Source organism: Planococcus citri, chromosome 5 (genome assembly GCF_950023065.1).
Source record: "Planococcus citri chromosome 5, ihPlaCitr1.1, whole genome shotgun sequence".
In the NCBI taxonomy this organism is placed as follows: domain Eukaryota; kingdom Metazoa; phylum Arthropoda; class Insecta; order Hemiptera; family Pseudococcidae; genus Planococcus; species Planococcus citri.
The window spans coordinates 50,173,186-50,198,668 of NC_088681.1; the positions used below are offsets into that span (position 1 = coordinate 50,173,186).

General features: G+C 31.3%; 5 long non-coding RNA genes across 5 annotated transcripts; all 5 read left to right on the plus strand.

The window, feature by feature from the left end:
* The first annotated feature begins 2,513 nt into the window (after positions 1-2,513).
* On the plus strand, positions 2,514-4,953 carry LOC135848516 (uncharacterized). The gene is made up of 2 exons (XR_010559378.1): positions 2,514-2,874; positions 4,555-4,953. It is a non-coding gene; the product is annotated as an uncharacterized LOC135848516 (long non-coding RNA).
* Positions 4,954-7,299: 2,346 nt separating this feature from the next.
* LOC135847260 (uncharacterized) lies at positions 7,300-8,373 on the plus strand. Its single transcript, XR_010559124.1, has 2 exons — positions 7,300-7,648; positions 7,939-8,373. It is a non-coding gene; the product is annotated as an uncharacterized LOC135847260 (long non-coding RNA).
* A 2,457-nt stretch (positions 8,374-10,830) lies between these two features.
* Positions 10,831-11,975, plus strand: LOC135847234 (uncharacterized). Its single transcript, XR_010559120.1, has 2 exons — positions 10,831-11,188; positions 11,435-11,975. It is a non-coding gene; the product is annotated as an uncharacterized LOC135847234 (long non-coding RNA).
* A 956-nt stretch (positions 11,976-12,931) lies between these two features.
* Positions 12,932-14,393, plus strand: LOC135848278 (uncharacterized). Its single transcript, XR_010559343.1, has 2 exons — positions 12,932-13,513; positions 13,922-14,393. It is a non-coding gene; the product is annotated as an uncharacterized LOC135848278 (long non-coding RNA).
* An 8,697-nt stretch (positions 14,394-23,090) lies between these two features.
* Positions 23,091-25,071, plus strand: LOC135848715 (uncharacterized). The gene is made up of 2 exons (XR_010559418.1): positions 23,091-23,223; positions 24,265-25,071. It is a non-coding gene; the product is annotated as an uncharacterized LOC135848715 (long non-coding RNA).
* Positions 25,072-25,483: the final 412 nt, after the last annotated feature.

The window sequence follows — 25,483 nt, forward strand, 5'->3', positions numbered from 1 at the left end:
TAAAAAAACACCCAACTTTTGTAAAAATTGCCAAAAGAAAACTCCTGCTTTTTGACGAAATGTTCAAAAAATCTTGTTGCTTAAACTGGCAAGAATTCTTTATTTTCCCAAAATTATCCTAAAAAAATCCTGTTTTTTGCCAAATCATTCAAAATAAATAGGTAAATTACATGCCTAGGTGTTGTAAAAAGAAACTTTTTCCATTTTTAAAATCAATATTTTGTAATTTTATATTTTTTCTCTTGATTTCCTTTTCTATTCATTTTTTCTAGTTCTCTTTAAAAATAGAAAAATTCTGACCCGAAAAAAATATTCAATTATACCTACTTGTAAATGAAATGATAGGTAGGTACCTATGTTTATCACATCAATCTATGGGTAAGATACACAACGTATATTTTTTTTCAGAATATGTAGTAAGTATGGGTAAAGGATCTTCAAAAATGCTAAAAAATTGACGATTTGTCCCTCATGATGGGTCAATTTTGGTTGAAAATTGTTTTCCTCCAGTATAGGTAAAGGATCTTCAAAAATGCTAAAAAATTGATTTTTCAAACCATTTGTCCCTCATGATGGGTCAACTTTGGTTGAAAATTGTTTTACTCTCATTATCAAGCCTGGATTAAGTTTGTCAATTTTTTTATGGTTTGTAACTTACATTAAAAAGTATAAATACATAGTATAATTCATCATTCGGTCATTTTTGGAATAACTTTTTTTCATTCATTCATAAGACGTTGACCTGGTTTTTCTATAACCGGGTAAATTACCCCTTGATTTTGGGACATCAATCTGATTTTGAACCAATCCATTTTAGATGACCTTTTAGTACAATTTTGGGATGTTTTTCAAAGTTTTTGAATTTTGGTAAGATCGAAATTTGTACTCGTATTTTCTACAAATACTGATTTTGAGTTAGATTTCTGAACAATTTTTGGGTAATTTGCCCATTCTTGGTAACTTTTTGTAAGTTTGACTTGCGATATTTTCATTTTTAAGGATTTTTTTGACCAAGCATTGTGGAAACGTGTTTGAAATGAGAAGACTGAAAATTATAACTGAATCGCTCTTTCCTCAATTTGAATTTTTTTGGTATTTTTTTATTCAGAGTTCATGATTACAATCTAAGCTAACTTCAGTAGATGAGCGTTTTGACAACCTTATGAACACGTTTTCTAGGGTGAAATTCGACGCTCAACATTTTTTGTTCCATTCATTTTTCGCATATTTTGCATAATTTTGCAAAAAAAACGCGAAAAACGCGTATTTTTCAGGGTTTTTTGCAAATACGAGCCTTTTGCAGACAAAATTATAATTTTACGGATCGGTAGGAAGAAAGTACTTGTAAAACAACATATTTTGGCCAAAACAGTTTTTGTGTAGCACCCTTCACTCCGGAGCTGTGGCGCTTCAAAGTTTTCTTTTGTCAATTTGACCCCCACCACTACAATAAAAATTTTTGAAAAAAATCGTGTTGAAAGGCCCAGGCTTCCCCTACACATTCTGCGTGGTACCAAAATTTTTTCCCCACTACTCATGAATACAGAATTTTTCTCGCAAAAAACACGTTTTTTGGCTATACTGACCAAGGGGGGTGGGTTGGGGGGCGGAAATTCCGCTCGAAAATTTTTATTGGAGGTACCCAACAATAATCCATCATGATTTTCCAAATCTGAGATTAGGGCCATTTCACCTATCTTAACCAGGAATACCCTTTGAAAGAAGAATCCATTTTATTATTTTTCCAAACTAATCGAGACGTTGAAAATAGAGAGAAAAAAGTGATAATCTCAGACACCTACCTGCAAAAGGAGACCAAAATGATAATTATATAAGTATTCTGGGACCGTTTTGGCTCTCGATGGATTCATTTTCAGTCAAGTGTTATGAACTGGAGAAAATTTGAAAAATCTTGGCTACCTACCGATATTCCTGCATCTGGACAACGTTCTGCTGTTTTTTCTGTGCAGAAGGTGAATTTTTCTAGAGATGAAACTCTTCCTCGTAATCATTTTTAGCCACGACGTTAAATTTTATTCGTCGTTGATGGGTCACATGTCAGGTTTTGTGGAGGGGGGAGGGGACCTGAAATGGTAATTTTTTCAAAAACTTTACTTAGTCATGTGACCCATCAAAATGGGTTAAAATTTCACGACGAAACTGAAAATGGCGACAGTTTCTATGTCTCACACTCTCCCTTCGTTTTCCCTCTCCTCCAAACCTAACATGGCGAAATTTTTTAAAAACTATAGTCATGTGACCTATCAAAGTAGGTTAAAATTTCACGATAAAACTGAAAATTATGACAGTTTTCACATCGTTCACTCACCTTGAAAAATTGAGTTTGCTTAGTGAAATTTTCATTGCAAATTTTTAATTGTTTTAATTATAAATTTGGAAAATTGTTTCTTCTTCAACATTTTAAGACGAAAATCATCATATCTGTTCTGAAATTTGACCACTGAATACGAGCAAATTGCGTAAGATCACGTTTGTAAGGTTAAATGAGAAGGAAATAGGTAATTAATAAAGGAGTAAAGGTAGCGTATTAAACGGTTCATTTAATGATCACAATCGGTGAGTTAGGTACCTACATATTTTTAGCATATCACATCAATAACTATACGCAGCTGTACCCGGAAAAGATTAGAAATATTTCAAAATCATGAAGGTAAAGGTATCGTAAGTGTACTTGACCTAGGTAAGTAGATATAAAATTGTAAAATTTGATGATAGGTTAACATTTACGGTTTCATCTCCTTTTTGAGTACCTACCTATCGTATCGTGATTAATCGAACAATTATTGACCAGTAAAAAATAAATTTGTGCGAGAAAATTGAATACTCAACCTGAGAAGTTGAATACTGTATTTGGTAAGTAATTCCAAACTATTATTTTCGTTTCTAAAAATGTTTTTCGTCACTCGATTATAATTTGAAATAGAGGATCAGGCCAACTAAAAGAAAAGGAAAAGGTCAAAATAATGAAAATGGGTCATTCCACGTCAATTCGACCAAGAAGTGGTAAGGGGGATCGTCGATTTTTTTGGAATTTTTCCTGTGGAAAGACCTTCTGAAGGGATGGCCAATGACGTAAATCGCAGCTCTATAGTCTTTTTTTAAATGCTATACGGGGGGGTATCAAAGTTTTTAGTGAACTTAAAATATCATCCATTTCAGCAGTGGATAACTCGATAACTACGATTCCTACCAAAAGGGAACTTTTTCCAGTAGTTAGGGGATTTGAAAGGCTTTTTGGTGATATCATAAAAATCAGTGTTGCCACTTTTTTTCGTACAAAAAATTAGCTCGAAAAGTTTCAAAACGTAGTTTTCATATCGTTCCGACTCTCAAAAATTCTGAAAAAAATATATTATGGACAACTTCTTATGCTGAACAACATATTAAAAAATTGAGATAGCATTAAGTATTTAGTGAAGTCGATTTAAAAAAATTGAAAGTTTGCGAAAAAATGCGATTTTTTTGTATTAAAACATAAAAAAAAGTTTTGACTGGTGAAGTTGACCCATTTGACCCCTTTTGTTACGTATCCGTTGTAAGAGTTGAAAACCCCCTCTCACTCGATGAAATAAACTCGTCACAAAAAAAATCAAAATTCGAAAAATAAACGAATTTTAATTTTTTTGCTATGAATGTTATTTTTATCAACTTTTTCATAAAATACGTCAGAAAGAGGTCAAAATAAGACAACTGAATAAATTTAAACTGTTTTTGATATTTGGAATTGAAAATTGAAATTTTTCAAATTTTGATTGTTTTGTGATGAGTTTATTTCATCGAGTAGAAGGGTTTTTTCAACTTTTTCAACGGATACGTAAAAATAGGTGTCAAATGGGTCTACTTTACCAGTCAAAAGTTTTTTATATTTTAAATCAAAAAATCGCATTTTTTCGCAAACTTAACATTTTTTAAAATCGACTTTACGAAATAATGCCATCTCAATTTTTTAATATGTTGTTCAGCATAAAAAAAGTGTCCATAATATATTTTTTTCAGAATTTTTGAGAGTCGGAACGATATGAAAACTACGTTTTAAAACTTTTCGAGCTAATTTTTCGTACGAAAAAAAGTGGTAACACTGATTTTTATGATATCACCAAAAAGCCTTTCAAATCCCCTAACTATTGGAAAAAGTTCCATTTTGGTAGGTATCGCGGTTATCGAGTTATCCATTGCTGAAATGGATGATATTTCAAGTTCACTGAAAATGTTGACACCCCCTTGTAGCATTTAAGAAAGGAGTAGAGTGCTGCGATTTGCGTCATTGGCCATCCCTTCAAAAGAGCTTTCCACAGGAAAAATTTTAAGAAAATCACCACCCCCCCCCCCTTACCACATCTTGGTTGAATTGACGTGAAATGACTCAAATGCTTTGATCGAAATTATTTTCTCTTCCAAATTGTGTTTGATAAAAATCTTTGCTCTCATAAAAATCATTTTTAAATGTTTTTCAGTACCTACGAAAATCAAATATTCGTTCGTTTCATAAATGTTTGCTAATTGATCGTTGTATTTTTTTCTCACCTGTTGCAGATCTTGCTGCCAAATCTGCAAATTACTCGAACGTTGTATTCCATTTCTGATCTCGGGAGTTTTTAAACATGAACTTCAACCTGTTAATATTCGCCATCGGAGTCGTTTTACTGTTTACGTTTTCTCAGGCAACTCCTGACACAAATCAGAAAATGCCTTATAAGGTGTTTACCAGAAAAATCGATTGTTTGAGATCTTGCGTTGATTATTGCGAACTCCACGGAATTCGTACATATCATTGCCCTCTCACTGAATTTAGAGGATATAGGTGTAATTGCAATAGTCCAATGACGCAAGATTTTATTGAATGAAGGCACTTATCTCGTCCAAGTGTTCAATATTAGTCTTTTGTAGCAGCAATATTTTGACAAATAAATTACAATTTTTTCATTCTGCCTATTTTGATGTTTGTATTTTATTTTCTGAGTACCTACACTTACTAGGTATCTAAGGGTTCTGCGAATAAAATTATGTGCTTTAGTTCTTGTTGCTGTGAAAAAGTCACTTCAATACGGTATTGAAAGTGTATAAACGAAAGATACCTACTTATACTCGAATAGACTTATCTACGTAATCCTGGAAAAATATACAAGCTTCGAAAAAGGTAACAGACTTGGTGTCTCTATTAATCCAAGCTCCTGTAAAATATTTTTTTCAAGGTTTTCTAAAATACCTACGTAGATTCAAGATCTTGGACTAATCAACGTAGGCCTCCTTCAGTAGTGATATTAAAAAATAGGTAATGTTGATTTTCATACGAGCGAGGTAAGGAAATTATTTTTTTTTTAAAAAAGACTTACATTTGAAAAATTTTAATGAAGAATCCATTTTTTATTATTTTTACAAACTAATCGAGACTTTTGAACACCTCCCCCCCCCCGTCGATCCTCTGGGACAACTTTTTTCTTAAAGGAGGAGTCCTAAGGAACATTTCTAGCCCTTGTACTAAAAAAAAAAGTGGCCCTACTTACAAATTGGCGGCAATTTTATTAGCAGGTCAGCCGAAATCGCAGATTTTGCGTTCAAACATATGAACTTGCACAAAATTTTTCAAACTGTACAAAGCTAGATCGAAACATCAGGCAAAAATTTATCACCTGTCAAAATTTCAAGTGCCAAAGTGCGTTTTTCGATTTTTGGTGAATTTTTGAAAATCCAATTTAGGCCAAAAATGAGGGAAAAAATCAAAATTTTACCAAAATGACCAAGAAAGCTGAAATTCGGGATATACCCTATTTTCGACATGCCAAATCGATTGGAAACTGTTTCAAACCGTTTTGAGCAGTTCTGGAGCCTCCAGCAGATTTTTAGAACTCGAAATTTCCACAAAATTTCCTCAAATGGAGTTGGATAAGCGAAATTTACTCTGCAAACTAATTTCAACACGCTACGAAGTCAACTGCAGGGGGATTTCAAGTCGTTTTGGAGCCTCCAGCGATTTTTTGAAAATTACTGGAGCCTCCAGCAGATTTTTGAAACTTGAAATTTCCCCAAAATTTCCTCAAGTGGAGATGGAAAGTCGAAATTCATTCTACAAACTAATTTCAATACGCTACGAAATCGACTGCTGGTGGATTTCAAGTCGTTTTGGTGCCTCCAGCGACTTTTTGAAAGATCGTATGACGCTTTTTGGAAAATTGAAATTTCCAAAAAGTAGCTGGAAGCTTCAAAACCATTGGAAACCACCATGTAGTCGACTTCATATCGCATTGAAATTAGTTTGCTAAGTGAATCTCAGCTTGTCAACTCTATTTGGTAAAATGTTGCGGGAATTTCAAGTTTCAAAAATCTACTAGAGGCTCCAGTTATTTTCAGAAAGTTACTGGAGGCTCCAAAATGACTTGAACCCACCTGAAGTCGTCTTCAGAGGGTGTTAAAACTCAAGTGTAGAGTAAATTTCAGCTTTTAATCTCCATTCGATGAAATTTTGCAAAAATTCAAAGTTTGGAAAATCTCCTGGAGGCTCCAGTAACTTTCAAAAAACTTGAAATTTACCTGCAGTACTTAGTAGCGCATTGAAATTAGTTTGCAGAATAAATTTCAGCTTTCCGACTCCATTTTGATGAAATTTTGTGGAAATTTCGAATTTCAAAAATCTGCTGGAGGCTCCAGAACTTCTCAAAACTAGTTGAAACAGTTTCCAATCGATTTGGCATGTCGAAAATAGGGTATTTCTTAAATTTCAGCTTTCATGGTCATTTTGGTAAAATTTTGATTTTTTCCCTCATTTTTGGCCTTTTGATTTTCAAAAATTCACCAAAATATCCTAACACCTCGTAACCTACAAGCAAATATTTTACTCAAATTGGACTGATTATCAAGGTGAAAGGATGAAATCATTGCATGGAAAAAATTTCCGTCATTTTTTTAATTATCAGTTATCACTTCATCAGTCAAATTTGAGTCATGAAAAATGTTTTGCTTGTGAGTTACGAGGTGTCAGAATTGGGCTATCGAAATGAAACAATTAAAATCCCAAATAATCACAACTCTCGCGTGAAACGATTTCCTGCCCTTTTTTAAAAAATTGGAAAAATTACGTTCACTTAATGAAATTATCATACCTTAGCCATTTTTAAACGTTTCAATTATTAAACATTTAGAAACTTGTTTTTTTTTCAACATTTTAAGACGCAAATCATCATTTATCTAATTTGAAATTTGACCACCGAATACCAGCGCATTGCACAAGATCAAGTTTGTAAGGTTAAATGAAGAGGAAATAGGTAATAATTCAGTAAAGGTATCGTGTTAATGGCTAATTTAGTGATCACAATCGATGAGTTATTTCTATAGAGTATCACCTGGGTACCTTTATACTCAGCTACCTACCCGGAAAAGATTAGAATTATTTCAAAATCACGAAGGAATGTGTATTTAAACGCCTAATTTAATGATCATTGATCACAATCGGTTAGTTATTTCGCGTACCAATATATAAAATTGGAAAATTTGATGATAGCTTAACATTTAAGGTTTCATCTCCCTTCTGAGTATACCTAGTTATCGCGTCGTGATTAATCGAACAATTGACCAGTAAAAAATAAATTTGAGCGAGAAAATTGGAAACCCCACCTGAGAAGTTGAATATTCGGTAAGTAATTCTCCAAAATATTATTTTCGTATCTAAAGATTTTTCTCACCACTCGATTTTAATTTGACGTAGGATCAGACCAACTAAAAGAGTAGAAAAAGGTCAAAATAATGAAAATTCTTTCATCAAAAATTATTTTTTCTTTCAATGTGTATAATTATTCATACGATGAAAATTTTTGTTCTCGAAAAAAGCATTTTAAAATGTTTTTCAACACGAAAATCAAATATTCATTCTTTTCATAAAATTTTTTTCTAATTTTATCGTTGTATTTTTTTCACCTGTTGCAGACCTTGCTGCCAAATCGTCAAATTACTCGAACGTTCTATTCCAATTCTAAACTCAGAGATCTTAAACTAAACATGAACTTTAAATTGTTGATACTCGCCATCGGAGTCGTCCTACTGTTTGATTTTTCTCATGCAACCAAGGAGAAATGTGAGAAAATGCCTGATAAGTTTTTTACCAGGAAAATCGATTGTATGAGAGCTTGCGTTGATTATTGCGATCTTCTAGGAATGCGTCAACATTATTGCCCTCGCACTGAATTTAGAGGTTATAAATGTACTTGCAATGATGCAAATATGCACGAATGATTTTACTGAATGTAACCACTTAACTCGTTCAAGTGTTCAAATTGATATGTAGATTGTAGGTACATACTAATAGTTTTTTTTTTAGCAGAGTCAATATTTTGACAAATATATTACAATTTTTTCGTTCAATTTTGATGTTTGTGTTTATTTTTTGGGTACATTTACTGTACCAAATGGTTCTGTGCATAAAATAATGTGCTTAGTTCTTGCTGCAGTGAAAACGTCACTTCAATACAGGTAGTGGGGGAAGGGCAGACCTGACATGGAAGTTTTTTCAGAAACTGTAGTCATGTGACCTATCAAAGTGGGTTAAAATTTCACGACGAAACTGAAAATGGTGGAAGTTTTCACGTCGTTCACTCTTCTTCTGTTTTAGCTCTACCCCGAACCTAACATGGCAAATTTATTTAAAAACTATAGTCATGTGACCCATCAAAGTGGGTTAAAATTTCACGAAGAAACTGAAAATGGTGTCGGTTTTTATGTCGTTCACTCATCTTGAAAAATTGCGTTTGCATAATGAAATTTCTATGGCCATTTTTAAATGTTTCAGTTAAAAATTTAGAAACTCGTTTCTTTTCCAACATTTCAAGACCAAAATCGTCATATTTATTCTGAAATTTGACCACTGGATACGAGCACATTGCAGGAGTTGAAGTTTTTGAGGTTAAATGAAGAGATATGTATAATGGGTAATAAACCAGTAAAGGTATCACGTTAAACGCCTAATTTAATTATCAAAATCGGTCAGCTATTTCTAGCGTATCACCTGGATACCTACTTACCTATACCTTGAAAAAATTAGAATTATGTCAAAATCACGAAGGTAAATGTATGTCGCAAGTGTACTTGACCTATAGGTATATATAAAATTGGAAAATTTGACGATGATTTAACATTTACGGTTTCATCTCTTTTTCGAGTGTCGTGTCGTGATTAATCGAACAGTTGACGAGTAAAAAATTAATTTGCCCGAGAAAATTGGATATCTACCCAATCTGAGAAGTTGAATAGGTACCTACTACGTATTTGGTGAGTAATTTCAAACTGTTACCTATTTTTGTAATCTAAAGATTTTTCTCGTCATTCGATCATAATTTGACGTAAGTAGGATTAGACCAACCTGAAAGTGTAGGAAAAGGTCAATTTTTTCTTTCAATGTGTATAATATGATAAACATTTTTGTTCTCGAAAAAATCATTTTTAAATGTTTTTCAACACGACAATCAAATATTCATTCATTTCATTTAAATGTTTTCTAATGTTATCGTTGTGTTTTTTTTCACCTTTTGCAGACCTTGCTGCCAAATCTTCAAATCACTCGAACGTTGTATTCTGTTTCTGGACTCGAAGTTTTTAAACATGAACTTCAACCTGTTAATATTCGCCATCGGAATTATTTTACTGCTCGCTTATTCTCAGGCAGATTTGGAGGAACTTAAGGAACTTGAGATGCAGGAGAAAATGAAAGAGGCGAAAACTCAGAAACCCCAGAAAATTCCTGATAAGTTGTTCACCAGAAAAATTGATTGTTTGAGAGCTTGCGTTGATTATTGCGATTTTCTAGGAATTCATCATTTTCATTGCCCCTTCACGAATTGTAAAGGATATAAATGTCTTTGCAGAGATTCAAAATCTAAATGATTTTAATGAATGTATGTAGTTCAAATTGATGTGTAGATAATGTTTTTTTATTTGATTTTTTTGAAGCAATGCCTATTTTGACAAATTCGAGTTTTTTTAATATCTACACCTATCAATGTTTGACAAACAAATTACAATTTTTTCACTCTATTTTAATGTTTGTGTTCATTTCATCTTGGCTATAGATATTCCTGTATCTGGATAACGTTCTGCTGTTTTTTTTTTTTGTTTTTTAGGGCAGAAGATGAATTTTTCTAGAGATGAAACTTCAAATAAATCGGAGAAATTTCCTCGTATTCATTTTCAGTCACATCGTAAAATTTTAATCATTTTTGATAGGTCACAATCACATGACTGTAGGTTTAAAAAATTGGTATGTTAGGTTTTTTTGGAGTGGGGGGGGGTGACCTGTAATGGTAATTTTTTTAAAAGCTATAATCGTGTGACCCATCAAAGTAGGTTAAAATTTCACGATGAAACTGAAAATGGTGACTGTTTTTTTGTATCACACTCTCCCTTTGTTTTCGCTCTCCCCAAACTTGATATGGTGATTTTAAAAAAAAAAACAAGTATAGTCATGTGACCCATCAAAGTAGGTTAAAATTTCACGATGAAACTGAAAATGGTGACTGTTTTTTTGTCTCACACTCTCCCTTTGTTTTCGCTCACCCCAAACTTGATATGGTGATTTAAAAAAAAAAAAAAACTAAGTATAGTCATGTGACCCATCAAAGTAGGTTAAAATTTCACGATGAAACTGAAAATGGTGACAGTTTTCACGTCGTTCACTCATTCTGAAAAATTGCGTTTGTTTAGTGAAATTTTCATTGAAAATTTTTAATTGTTTTAATTATAAATTTGGAAAATTGTTTCTTCTTCAACATTTTAAGACGAAAATCATCATATTATCTATTCTGAAATTTGACCACTGAATACGAGCAAATTGCGTAAGATCGAGTTTGTAATGTTAAATGAAGAGGTAATGGGTAATAAACCAGTAAAGGTATCACGTTAAACGCCTAATTTAACTATCAAAATCGGTCAGCTATTTCTATAGTACCTACTTACCTATACCTCGAAAAGATTAAAATTATTTCAAAATCACGAAGATAAATATATAATAGGCGAAGTTGGCCTATATATAAAATTGGAAAATTTTTACGATTGTTGAACAATTACGGTTTCATCTCTTTTTCGAGTGTCGTGTCGTGATTAATCGAACAGTTGTTGACCAGTAAAAAATAAATCTGTGCGAGAAAATTGGATACCTACCCAACCAGAGAACTTGAATACGTATTTGGTGAGTAATTTTTAACTACCTATTGTTTTTCTCGCCACTCGATTTACAATTTGACGTGAGATAAGATCAACTAAAAGTGTAGGAGAAGGTCAATTTTTTGCTCCAATGTGTACAATTCGTATTTGATAATAATTTTTGTTCTCGAAAAAATCATTTTAAAATGTTTTTTAACACGAAAATCATGAATATTCATTTGTTTCATGTTTTGTTAATTTTATCGTTGTACTTTTTTTTCACCTGTTGCAGACTTTGCTGCCAAATCGTCAAATTACTCGAACGTTCTATTCCATTTTTCTGAAATCGTCGCAGTTTTTAAACATGAACTTCAACCTGCTGTTAATATTCGCCATTGGAGTTGTTTTACTGTTCGCTTCTTCTCAGGCAGACCTGGCGGAACTTGAGAAACTTGAGAAACAGGCGGAAATTGAGGACCAGAAGAAAACTCCGAAACCTCAGAGAATGCCTTTCAAGTTGTTTACCAGAAAAATCGATTGTTTGAGAGCTTGCGTGAATTATTGCGATTTTCTAGGAATTCGTCAATATCATTGTCCATACACGGATTGTACAGGATATCAATGTAAGTGCAGAGTTCCAAGGTCCGAATGATTTTACCGAATGTGATTTAAATTATTATTTATGTAGGTACCTAATAGTTTTTCGTTTTTTTTGTTTTTTTTTTTTTTGTAGCAGGAATAAGTAAGGTACCTACCTATTTAGAAAAATGAGTTTTTTTATGCATTTATATTCTTATCCATGTTTGACAAATAAATTACAATTTTTTCCTCTATTTTAATGTTTATATTTTGTTATCTTGGTTATAAGTATTCCTGTATCTGGATAAGTTTCTGACATTTTTTTTTGTGCAGAAAGTGAATTTTTCTAGAGATGAAACTTCGAATAAATCGGAGAAATTTTCTCGTAGTAATCATTCTCAGTCACATCGAGAAATTTTAATCATTTTTGATGAGTTAGCACAATCACATGACTAAAAGTTTAAAAAATCGACATGTTAGGTTGAGGTGGTTGGGGGGGGGAGAAACCGGTTATGGCAATTTTTTCAAAAACATAGTCATGTGACCTATCAAAGTAGGTTAAAATTTCACGATGAAACTGAAAACGGTGACCGTTTTCATGTCATCCTCTCTCCTTTTATTTTAGCTCTCCCTCAAACCAGGCTTGATGATTTTTATTTCTAAACTAGTCTTGTGACCTATCAAAGTGGCTTAAAATTTCGCGGTGAAACCAAAAATATCAAAAGATTTCATGCTACATACTCTCCCTTTGTTTTGGCTCCCACTACCCTGAAAAATTGGAACCTTTTTATTTCAGTAATTTTTAGAATATTTTGGCATCCGCCGAGCATCAACATTTTTGAAAACTGCAAAACTTTGGCAGATTTGAGAATTTTTTCAAACAATTAATTGAGATAGATAATCTGAAGATACTTTAGGAACATCTGGTACTTGGAAGAGAAAGACCAAGATTTGAGTACTTTATTCATTTTCAAACATTTTTTCGCAAGGTGACGTGTTTAGTCCTTAAAGAATTATTGTGCTGTACCCCAAAAATGTTGAAAAAATTCACCCAAGCCCATTTCAAGTCTCTCATCCCTGAAGTCAGAGCATTTATTCCAATTTATTAGATAATAAAAATTATTTGCATTGGGAGAATTTTCTTAGTTTTCAAAAATTATGTGGTACACCACCTCAAATCCAACATTTTAGGCCATTTGACGTTTTTTTTCTGGTCCTTTTCAAGATATCTGCATCATTTCAATTTTTCATGCGAAAAAAATCATCAGTCTTGTAGGATTTAAAATGGATTTCTACGAGGGAAAAATTATTCTTTGATGAATGAATTGATTTATTACGTAATTTAAGGGACGATTAAATTCTGAAATGTGAGGGTCATCGAAGAAGCTGTATAAAGAACATCTCATAAAACGATCATCCTTCGTGAAAAAGAAGAAAGATGCACATTCGTATCTAATCTTGCATTATTGACCAAGTTTGATAGGTTGAAGTTGAAAATAATAAACTTATAAATGTACCTATCTGTACAGTTAACGACTTAATTAATAATTAGGTTAATAGTTATTTGTATGGTGTACCATTTGAATACACCATTAAATAATTTGAAATATCTATTTTAAAAAAATCACGTTGATATATCGTGTGATAAGCCTATATAAGATGGGAAGTGTTGAAGATGCGAGTGCATTTTCTTTATTTCAAATCGTGATTAAGTAATCGAATGCTTTTACGTTTGTGAAGTTAAAATACCTACGGAATATTCAACTAGCAAGAACGATTATTTGGTGACTTGGTGAGTAAATATTTGATTATCATTTTTGAAATGTTTTAAAAAGTTTTGTATCATTTGATCCCATGCTTACTCGCAGAACCACGTTTAAAAATAAATTAAAGGAAATGGGGCAAAAGTGACTAATTTTCATCATTCTTTTTTGCTTAAAAATAACTTTTTTCATTCTATTTTTCTAATTATTCGTTTACGATCGTTTCCATTTTTTTAAATTTCTGAATGTTGTTTAATTGAGTAAAATTAATTAATATTTCATCTACAAACATTTTTTTAAAAAACTCCTTTAATTGTTTCATTTGATGCAGTCATACTTAAGTTCCTACGTACCTACTTAATCAAATACCCATCCGGAAACTTTTCATAAATTTCTTCACAATTTAATTCTTAATTTTTTTTGTTCATCTGTTGCAGACATTATTAGAGCTTTATCTTCAAATTCCCTAAACGTGCAGCTCCATTTCGGTACTCGAAGCGTAACCATGAACTTCAAACTGTTGATATTCGCCATCGGAGTCGCGTTACTTTTGGCTTTTTCTCAAACTGCAGCTGAGTCGAACCCGCAGCAGATCGAGCCATTGATATTCAAGAATTTCAACGATTGTGTACTTATTTGTGCTGAAGTTTGCGAGAGTAAAAGAATCCACGAACATGACTGCTACTTGGAAGAAATGGCGCGTGGATATAGATGCTTATGCAAGAATCAGCCGAAGAATTTTGACATATAATTTACGTCGAATGTTGTGAAGTATTTTTTAGATTTGTGATTTCGTTTTTTTCGTGTAGTATGTCAAATTGTGCAGTTTATGGATAGGTAGACGATATTATTTTTCTTGGAGTTCGTCAATGTTTAGAAAATACATTACCTACAACTTTTTGATTCTGATATGATTTTCATCTTTATTATTTTTTATGATAAGGTATAATATTGTACTTTGAAAAGGTCTATTTCAATGCTGAGAAATGTTTTGATTGCTAAACGAGAGGTATAAACTTATCTCTTCGAGAATGGTACAGGTTTCTATATAATTTTTCACGAATGTTGAACCTTTGATAAATCAAATCTGATTTACGTAAGTGAGTACTACGAGGAAGAAGATAATTTCCACGAAAAATGAATCGACGAGTAACAATTTCATCAATATTCGAGTCGTGTTCATTATTACTTATTTTCTCTAGGGTGGAGGTGGAGGTGGACTGAAGCAAGAGAAAGCGATAGGCATGAAAACTTCCTCTATTTTTAATCTTGGCGTGAAATTTCAACCCACAGCGATGTAGAACACATGACTGGTTTTGAAAGAAAAATCCTCCTGTCGAGTTTTGGATGGGGGGAGAGGAGCTTAAAAAACAGAGTGAGTAGCATAAAAACTATCGCCATTTTTGGTCTCAGCGTGAAATTTTAACCCATTTTGATAGGTCACACTCCCAGTTTCGGGAACGAAAATCCAAAGTTAGATTTTGAGAGACTTTTTTTCAAAACCCATAACTTTTGATTTTTATTTTCAAAACTAGGAGTGTGACCTATCAAAATGGGTTAAAATTTCACGCTGAGACCAAAAATGGCGATAGTTTCCCTCCTGTAACTTCCGGTTTTCCAGATCTTTCAATTTGTTGGAAAAAAAACAGAAAATAGGAATCAAATGTTTTTTAAACACCATTCATCGACGACTTTTATCGATTGACAGATGAATTTTTCCAGATGTGGAGGACGGGGCAGGTTGAGGTAGCTTCTAAACAACATTCATAAATTAAATTCTTATCCACGAGTATATAGGGGAATTTTCGCCATTTTTATGATACATATTAAATTATTCCAAGGTGCATATAACTTCCTTTCTGAATGGGTCTCTACGAAGTCAAATTGATTCACTGATGTTCAACTCACAAAAATGTTCACATTTTATGGTGAAAAGATTTTACTACGTTCATTCAAAATGAATCCAGTTCAATTCATTTTTTCCAGATTCCAGATAAGTACCTACTTTTGTTTTTTAGATACCTATTTTGACTAAAATTGATGAATTTCGATTCGAATCGAATTGTGCAATAAAAATTGAATTATATTTGAAATAAGTACCTACATACCATATTACATCGATAATTTTTTCAACCAGTCTCGGTTTATGAAATATTATTATTTCCTCAATTTTGTGAGAAAATTAAAAACGAACCAATTAAGGTATCCAATGTCCATGTTAAACGCCTAATTTAATATTATGGTTGTGTTTGTGCTATTTCTAGCGTAGCATTTGAACAGGTTGAGGAAAGTATACGGAATATCAACATACTTACCAAAATATTCCACGTAGGTAGGTAAATAAAATCATGCCATAGAGGCCTCATGACAGTAAAAGATAAGAATTTTATGTAAAAGGTGAAGGAGCATTCATCTCATTTTCAAGTAGGCTAATGTGATTTAATCGAGCATTTTAGATTTCTTGATTTTTCACCTTATAAAAATGATTGCATCATTATTCATTAGGATTGCATTGAGCAAGTAAATGATCGTAATTGAGGGTATCAAATTTTATATTTCCAATTGCTCAGATGACGAGTGTATTTTAGTTTTGAATGGAAAAAAAAAATTGATTAATAAATAATTTAACGTCCTACCTACGTACCTACTAGTTGTCTCATCTTTTAGATTTTTTACAAAAATTTACAGATTTCAATTTTTAATCTTTCTTGATTTTTTTTCAGTGTTGAGGGTCTTCATGCAAAGAGAACAAAATAGTTTGGCGGGTTGAGGGAGGTTTTTTCTTGAAACGAGAGTTATTTAGAGAAATTCTGACTCAAAAATGGAAAATTTTTGAGAAAATTGATTTAATTTTTTTTAAAAATCATAGCAGGCTTTTCAAATTTTAATGAAGAGGGCTGGCTGAAATTTCTAGACATTTTTTTTATCATAAAAACCAACCACTTTCGGTCAGTGCAAAAAAATACCCAAAAAAATGTTCACCGGTATAAATAAAAGCCACCCTAAGTAATGATGAATTTCATTGTGGCCCTATTCCAAATAAACTAAAAGTCCCAAAAATCACACAGAGCATTTAGAACGGTTTAAAACTACCACCAATCGATTTAGGAGGTCGAAAATTGGAATGTATAAACTAAATTTCAACATTTCCTATCTATCGATGTTTGTGGTTATGAGAACAAGAAATTTTTTATTCTTTTATTTCAAAAAATAATCAGTACTTACCTGGAGAAAATTTTGTATTTGAATCGACAGAAATGTACTGAATCTGAAAATACAAATAGGTCAATAAAAATAGGTACCTATTTATAGTCATAAAGACAGTGCATTTCGAGTTTTTAGACGTTGAAGTTCATTTTGGTACTTTTTATAGCAATTTTTCTAAAACTGGATCATCGAGAAATCCACTGGAAGCTCCAGAACTACTCAAAACCACCACTAATCGATTCAGAATATCGAAAATAGGGTAAAACCCAAATTTCAGATTTTTACTTCAAGTTGATCAAATTTTGAATTTTTTCATGAAGAATGAGCCTTTGAAATTTAGAAATTCGCCAATAATCATTCAATTTTAATACCCATTAATTTTTTACAACCCTTCAATTCCGATTGAGCCAAAATTTGGCTCATTGAAAGAGCTCATCGCCCTTTCTTCAGGACCAATCGACCAAATCTTAAGGCTACCTAGTAAGCATTTGTTTTTTTTTAATTTTTTGCGAATTTTTAAATTGGAAGAAATTGCCTTTTCTTTGGCATCTTTAATTTTCTGCCGAAAAAGTACCTAATCGTAGAGATGAAAATATGAAACTAGGTTTTATATAATTTATACACTCAAGTCGAACATTCCAATTGATTGCCAGTATTTTCGAATCGATCTGGAACCTCCAGCAAAAGTTGACTTTTCTTCAGCAATTTCAAATCGCTCCAGAAGATGTTGTGATAAACTTCAGGAGCTGAAAACTTTATTCAGCCATTTCTGGAGAGAAGAGCTAGGGTTGAAATTTAGAAGTTGGGAGAAATTTTACGTTATTTAACTAGCTGCAATTGGAATTTTAAAAAATAAAAGTATTAGTTTCTTTTCATTTATTAAGTTCACATCCATTGAAAAGAAAAAATACTCGTAGATATGGGAATTGTTTTGTTAACGCAATATTTTTTGATAAAAATAACGACCACGGACCATCTTCATTAAAAAGATGGAATACTTACTGCATTCATATATCCTGATATCCAATTTTAATAATTTGACCGTAAATGAATACAATGTACCAGTTTCATTTTCAAAAGGTCGAAGTTGAAAACAATAAAATAAAAAAGGAAACTGTGTTGAACGCCTAATTTAATAATTAGGCCCGTTAATTCTAGCGTTGCACCTAAATATTCCTTCACGATGAGAAAATATTTATTTATGAAATCACGTAAATATATCGTGCAACCAGCAATGGGCCTATATAAGGTGAGAAACACTGAAGACGAGGGATCATTCAACCCGACTCAATTATTATTGCATTTAGTGTCGATTAAAAATCTTTTCAAGTGACCGATATTATTTAATCGAACAATTTAACGTGAGTGAATTTAAACTTGTGCCTGGAATCCAGATCTCTCCTCAACAAGAAAGGACGATTTTTTGGTGAGTAACTAATCAATATTTTTCATGATTTTCAAAAAAGTTTTATAGGTACCTATTTTATCTCAATCTCATAGACGTAACGTAGGGTTGCATTGAAAATTTTGTTAAAAATTACTTTTTATTTCTAATCTGATTAGCTTTTTTATGTTTCCTATTTGTGTATTCTTGATGATTGTCAATTTTCAAAAATGAGTAGGTACCTACTTAAATCGTGATTTTAAACATTTTTTTTTGGTAAATGAATTAATTTTTTCAACATGAAAATAAGTTTTATCAACATTTGTGTGTGCAAATAAGCCTCCTGCAGTCTCCTCGTTTAAGGCAGCCTTGCCCCTTTGATAAATTAATCCAATATTTCGTTAATTTTTCTCAATTTAATGGTCAATTTTTTTCACGTGTTACAGACGTTGAAGTCGAAGCTTGATATTTGAATTGGCCTATTCGAACCTCCAATTGAATTTTTACCTGCGTCAATACTCAGATCTTCACCATGAATTCCAAACTTACGAATATATTTTCAATCGGATTCGTGCTACTGTTGGCTTTTTCTCGGACATCTCAGGCAGATGAGAACGTTCTTGCTGAGATATTTCTGAATTACGACGACTGTATGACAGCTTGCGTTCCATATTGCGAATATACGAAGAACATTCGTCATCATAATTGCTTTCTACTGGAGTTTGGTGGGTTCAGATGTGAATGCAGATCGAAAATTCCAATTTACGAATAATTTACTTATTTGAAAATTAGATTCGTTTTTTGATTCAGTGAGTTGAATTATGGCTCATTAGATCGGTACCATTGATAATTTGTATGCTTTTTAAATCAATCGAAGAATAAAATTTAGTGTTATTTTTACTTTTCGATTTTCTTTTATGATTTGAAATATTTTTTATAATACTTTTCTAGTTTCTTGACCTAACTTATGAGTATTTAGGTTAGTAAAAATAAGAATCGTGAGTGTTTCGCAACGAAAAAGTCACTTCTACATTGAAAAATAAATATCAATTGGCAGAGGAATGTGTGAGATTCTCAAAAAATATATAAGTTTAAGAAACTTTTACAAGTTATGAACGATTTTAGGTAGATACATAATTGAAAAATGAACTCAATTCAACTTGTTTATTCTATAGATTTCCTCAGTTAATTTTTACGAGTAGACGTACCTACCTATATGTGAAGAACAAAAACAGAATAGAAGGTTTCCAAGGTATTCCAGTTATTATTCAATCACACTTTTCAAAATTTTGTGGCACTTTATCAAAAACTTCGTACGTAGGTACTTGAAGAAATACATTTCCTTTGCTGATACCTATTAATATTTGACCTGTAGAACAGAGATCAGAAATGATATTTTGTTTTTCATAATCAAACAAAATTTCAGCAAAATTGATACCTGAATGATACCATGGAGGTTAATTTCGATTTATTTGAAATTAATTTGGTGCTATATTTTTAAAAACACATAAATAATCACGTGAAACCTATAAAATTTGGCAATAAGTTTGAAAAGTTAATTACATGTAGGAAATAATAAACAAATAAAGGTACTTAGGGTAGGTACCTACCGCTACCTGTTTATGTTGAACGCCTAATTTAATAATCCAAGGTCAATTATTTCTAACGTATCTCTTGAATACTGAGAACATCCTTTAAATGATTAGAATTATATTTCGAAATACCAGAAATACGTATAGGTACCATATTGCAAAATAGCCTAAATATAAAATAAAAAATATTCTCGATGAGACAGAATCTGCCTCATTTACAAAGATCGTGATTTATCGTACAGTTTACTCTTGTAAAGTTATCCAGTGTCCCTACTCAGCCTGAATACTTGAATACTTGGTGAGTAAAACTTGATTACATACTTGATTTATCATTTTTTGTACCATTCGAGAGGGTTTTAATAATACCTATTTTAAGTGAGTAATTATAAACTCCGTAAAAGAGGGCAAAAAAATAATTTATAGTAGGTCAAGTGACAATAAAAAGTGCTCTGAAATTTGAAAGAAATTCAAATATTGGAACAAAAATGGTTTTTGAGAATATTTGGAGAATTTTGAGTTCAAAATTAAGTCATGAATTTTTGGGATTTTTGAAAAAAATAAATGTTTGCGAAAAATTTAAATATCTTGTTGAAAATGTTTTCAAGTATTTTTGAAGGATGCTAAGCCCAATATTGGATTATTACCTATTATTGGATTTTATGAAGAGGTTAAAATTTCGTGAGAAATTCAAACATTCGAACGAAAATGTTTTTTACGAATTTTTGAAGAATTTTAGTTCCAAAATTGGTTCCGATTTTTATTTTCATTTTGAAAAAAGGCCAATCTACCAAGATGGGTTAAAAATACGCGAAAAATTCAAATATTTTGTTGTAATATGAACCTAGGTACATGTTTTTTGAGTTTTTTTGAAGAATGCTGAACCAAAAGTTGGGTCATGTTTTTTGGGGTTTTTGAAAAAGATATAATGTGATCCATTAAAATATTTTGGTTGTTGACCATTTTTGAAAAATTTTCAGCACAAAATTGGATCACAATTTTGGGGATTTTTGAATAAGGTGTCATCTGAATTAAGTAATAAAAGTGGATTAAAATTTTAAGAGGAAATCAAAAACTTCCATCAAAACATTTTTCGAGCATTTTGAAAAATTTCTGCTCAAGATTTATAACTTCTCGAAACTCTTACTCAATTTCGAGCTCAAAATTCTTCAAAAATGCCCCAAAAAAGTTGAGATTAAAATTTTTTATGTTCTGCCAAAATTTTCAAGCCATTTTGATACACCTAGTTGTAGATACCTACTAAAGCCTTTTCAGAAATCTCAACAATCATGGCTCAGTTTTCAGCTCAAAAACATATTTTAAAGTATATATTTGAGTTTTTCGTGAAATTTTAATCCATTTTGATTGGTTGCATGATACGTCTTTTTTCAAAATCTTGAGCTAAAAATTATTCAGAAACGCGTTAAAAAACATTTTTATCGAAATATTTGAAATGCTTGCGAAATTTTAACCCATTTTGATAGGTCGCAAGGTCACTTTTTAATAATTTCACGAAGTATAATTTTTGCTCGAAATTGGTGGGGGAGATGGGTGTGATTTTGAAATTCGGCTACTTCCTGTTGTGCAAACGTTTTGGTTGAATGAACATACGTGAAATGAGCTCCTTTATGCTAAGGATATGAATTTCAATATTTTATAAATTCTTCTTAATTTTTTTGATTTTTTTTCAACAGTTGCAGATTTGGAAACTCGTTCTTCATAATTACTCGTGCATTCAATTCCATTCTCCAGCTTAAAGCGTCAACACGATGAACTTCAAATTATTCGTATTTTCCCTCGGAGTCGTATTAATTTTGGCTCTTTCTCAAGTGGCTCAGGCGGAAGTGGATTTTTCAGACGAGAAATTTCCAACAAAAGCTGGTTGTGTGGAATTTTGTGTTCCCTATTGCGAGGCGTATAGACATATACTCCAACATCAGTGCATCCGACAACCAACCGGTGGATATAAATGCGCTTGTACGACGCCGGCGACTCCATTGAGAAGATCGAGTTCGTCATTTGATTATCCAACATAAATAGCGATGAAATAGAAATACCAAAGTACGTAGATATTCGATCTGGCAGATTTTTAGTTTTTTTTTTTTTTTTTTTTTAATAATTGTGTCAGAGTTTGAAAATTAATAACTTATCAGTTATCAAGTAGTCAAATTACATGTTTTACTTTTCAGTTCTATTTTTTTTTTTTCAATGTGTCAGAGTTTGAAAATTAATATCTTATCAGATCAAGTTGTCGAATTAGATGTTTTGCTTTCAAGTTCTATTTTTGTTTTTTTAAATGTCAGAATTTGAAAATAATTAACTTATCAGTTATCAAGTAGTTGCATTTTTTTTTCAATGTCAGAGTTTGAAAATTAATAACTTATCAGTTGATAGTTGAATTAACCTACGTTTTTACTTTTCAGTTCTTTTTTTTTCATTTTTAAAAATTTTTTTCCCCATAATAATAAGTACATATTATATTTAATTTATATGTATATAGAATTCTGAGTGACAAGAATAGGATAATGAGCATTTTAATTTAAATTTCTCTTTTTAAAATAACTTTATTTATAAATATATGTAGGCTATAAGTAATAGGTAATGAGAAAATATTTTCACAGTAGATAATCGTGTACCCATTAACTAGGTCTAAGTGAGGTGTAAGCTATAAAAAAATCATAATAAAATTATTTTAAAATCAACTAATACCGACTTTATTATGCCTACTCAATATTAATAATAAGTATTACCTACCTACAGTTTTATTACACGATAAAAAATAAAAATGAGAAATTGGATGTTCGAGAAAGTATAAATTTTTCGTAGTTTTTTTTTTTTTAAATTGAATCTCAAAAGAAAGAAATTGAAAATGAATTTTTATTCAAATAATATCAGCTCAGAGTTGAAATATTTTCAAAATGAAATTTTCCAAGTGAAAGCGCTCGAAAAATACCTCAGAATCTTGTAAACACGAACTAGGTGTACTTCCTTCGCTGATATCCTCAAAAATGAGATCAGAAATGACATTTTTTTTTTCATACTCAAACAAAATTAGCAAAATTGACACTCAAATGATAAGAGTTTCATTTCGATTTCTTTGAAATTAATTTGAATAAAGAGCATCTATCGACCATATTGATTTAAAAGGAGAAATATCTACGTTTGGCTACATTCGTATACCTATGCATCCTAAATTTGACAATAAAAAAAATAGTTGAAAGGTTAATTAAATCTAAGAAATGATAAACGAATAAAGGTACCTACATAAATATGTCGAACGCCTAATTTAATAATGAAAGGTTAATCGTTTCTAACGTAGTTCCTGAGTATTGAGAACATCCTTCAAAAGATTAGAATATTGGCCTATACTCGTATTTGGAAATAACATTATTTATATCGCAAGACAGCCCAAATATAAAATAAGAAATGCTCTCGATGAGACAGAATCTACCTCATTCACAAAAATCGTGATTTATCGTACAGTTTACTTTTGTAAATTGAGTTTTGTGGCACAAAGTCGGCGTACCTTACCTACTCAGCCCGAACAGTTTAATACTTGGTGAGTAAAACTTTATTATCATTTTTTGTACCATTCGAGTGTTTTTTTATTATATTTTAGGTAATTATAAACTTGGGAGTAGAAGAGGGCAAACTAAATCATTTTTTTCCTATTTTTTCTCGCAAAAAATGAAATAGTCTACAGTTCAAGGGACAAATAAAGTGCTCTAGAATTCGAATTAGGCTTATACTTTTGTAACATAAAAAATTCAGTGAGCAAAAATAAGCTGTTGTGGGATTATTAAAAAAGTGGCCTTTCGACATATCAAATTTGGTTGAAATTTTAAATTTTTTTTGAAAACTTTTGAAGGATTTTGAATTCAAAATTTAGTTGTGTTATGGTTTTTGGGATTTTTTTGAAAAATGTGCCATATAAGACCCATCAAAAGAGGTCAAAATTTCGCGAGAAATACAAATATTGAGACAAAAATGTTTTTTTGAGAATTTTTGAGAAATTTTGAGCTCAAAATTAAGTCACGAGTTTTTGGATTTTTGAAAAAAATGTTCGTGACAAAACTCAAATATCTCTTTGAAAATGGTTTCAAGTGTTTTGGAAAGATGTTAAGCCCAATGTTGGATTATGATTTTTGGGATTTTTGAAAAAAGTGCCAGGCCATCGATCAAAGTAGGTTAAAATATCGTGAGAAATTCAAACATTAAGACGAAAATGTTTTTTGTGAATTTTTGAAGAATTTTGGGTGGGATCACAGAATACTATTTTTTTGTTTAGAATTTTTTTTTAAACCACCTTAAAATGTTGATAAATTTTGATCTCAAAATTGGTTCATGATTTCTGTTTTTGTTTTTTTTTTTTTTTCGAAAAAAAATGTCATGCAATCTGCCAAAATAGGCTGAAAATTCGCGAAAAATTCAAATATTTCGTTGTAAATGTTTTTGAGCATTTTTAAAGAATGTTGAGCCAAAAGTTCAGTCATGACTTCGTACCTATTTTGAAAAATGCGTTTCGCTTATGGAATATAAATTTCAACATTGTGTAAATTCTTCTAATTTTTTTTTTTTGATTTTTTTTCAACTGTTGCAGACGTAGAAACTTGATCTTCAAATTACTCGAGAATTCAATTCCATTTTCCAGCTTATAGCTTCGTCATGATGAACTTCAAATTATTAATATTTTCCATCGGAGTCGTGTTACTTTTGGCTGTTTCTCAAGTGGCTAAGGCGCATGTGGATTTTTCGGACGAGGTATTTCAAACAAAATCCAAATGTGTGGAATTTTGTGTACCCTATTGCGAGTCGTATAGACAAATACCCCTTCATCATTGCTTCCGACAACAATTCGGTGGATATAAATGCGCTTGTAAGTCGCCGGGGACGTCATTGAGAAGAGGTAGTTCGTCATTTGATGTGGTAGATTAATAGTAATGAAATACATAAAATAATGCCAAAGTAGGTATGGTTAATTTGATCTGAGTGATTTTTCTATTTTTTTAATGTCATGATTTGAAAATTAATAAGTAATTATAGGGATCAACTAGTTCAATATACATTTTTAATTTTCAGTCTAGGGTTGTTTTTCTTTCTTTCTTTCTTTTTTTTTTTTTTTTAATAATGATACATTTAATTTGTGGAACTCTGAGTGGCGATAAGAAGTAAGCATTTCAAATTTAAATGTTCGTTTAGAAATAAATTTATCTACTTGTGATACGTAGGCTATGATGTTTTTATGAGAAAATATTTTTAGAATAATTATCTATAGGTCTAAATAAGGTGTAAGAGATATAAGAATAATAATATTGTTTCAAAATTAACTACTAAGTACCGACATTATTATATGTACCTAATATCAATACAGTTTTATCACAATAAAAAAAATCAATGATAAATTAAATGTACGAGAACGTATAAATTTTTCGTAGTTTGAACAGAAAATGAATCTCCAAGATACTGAAAATGAGTTTTTATTCAGATAAGATCAGCTCAGAGTTGAAATATTTTTAATGTGAAACTCTTCAAGTGAAACCACTTGAAAAAAATACCATAGAGATCAGCAAATGCAAGCAGAAAATTAAAAATTTACCTATTTGTCAAACAATTTTTGCAACAAGAGGTGGAGAGATTTTTTTTTAATGTACAAACTTTACAAAATTTTACACGTTTTGAGAGTTGCAGTTATTCAATCACCCTTTTCGAAATTTTGTGGCATTTTATTAAAAACTTTGGTTTTTGAAAAATTCCATTTCTTCGCTGATTATCAATATTTTGACATCGAAATGAGATCAACAGTGACATTTCTTTTCCAT